The 343-nt window shown below is 33.5% G+C and overlaps 1 protein-coding gene across 1 annotated transcript in view; it reads left to right on the forward strand.

The window, feature by feature from the left end:
• LOC105813272 (MAM domain-containing glycosylphosphatidylinositol anchor protein 2) overlaps positions 1–343 on the forward strand; it is a gene marked incomplete at its 3' end in the record, with an annotated part of 268,929 nt that overhangs the window by 145,609 nt on the left and 122,977 nt on the right. The gene's annotated exons all lie outside the window — the stretch shown is intronic.

Below are 343 nucleotides of genomic sequence, written 5' to 3' on the forward strand. Positions count from 1 at the left end.
GCTTAGGATGAAATATTTCTATGTCATTACTGCTCAATTTAAACTATAATTTTCCTTAAATCTGCTTATTATTTGAGTACATAGTGTGTGTACAATGATTATGATGGTGTTACCTGATTGGTTAATGCCAAAAAATCAACAAACCTAATGGTTAAAAACTGTCCATGTGTAATGAGGCAAAGTAAAGACTAGAAGCAATTGCTAGTTCAGGTTATAATACACTTTTGTTTTCACAGTTTCTAGTTTCTGCTTAAGGCAATCGCATGCCCTTTGCCCAAATTCTCTATTTATTTCAAGGCATCCCTTTGCCTAAATTGTGAGGACCTAATCATTGAAATGCCAT

This window comes from Propithecus coquereli, unplaced genomic scaffold (genome assembly GCF_000956105.1).
Source record: "Propithecus coquereli isolate 6110/MARCELLA unplaced genomic scaffold, Pcoq_1.0 Scaffold278, whole genome shotgun sequence".
NCBI classification, from domain to species: Eukaryota; Metazoa; Chordata; class Mammalia; order Primates; family Indriidae; genus Propithecus; species Propithecus coquereli.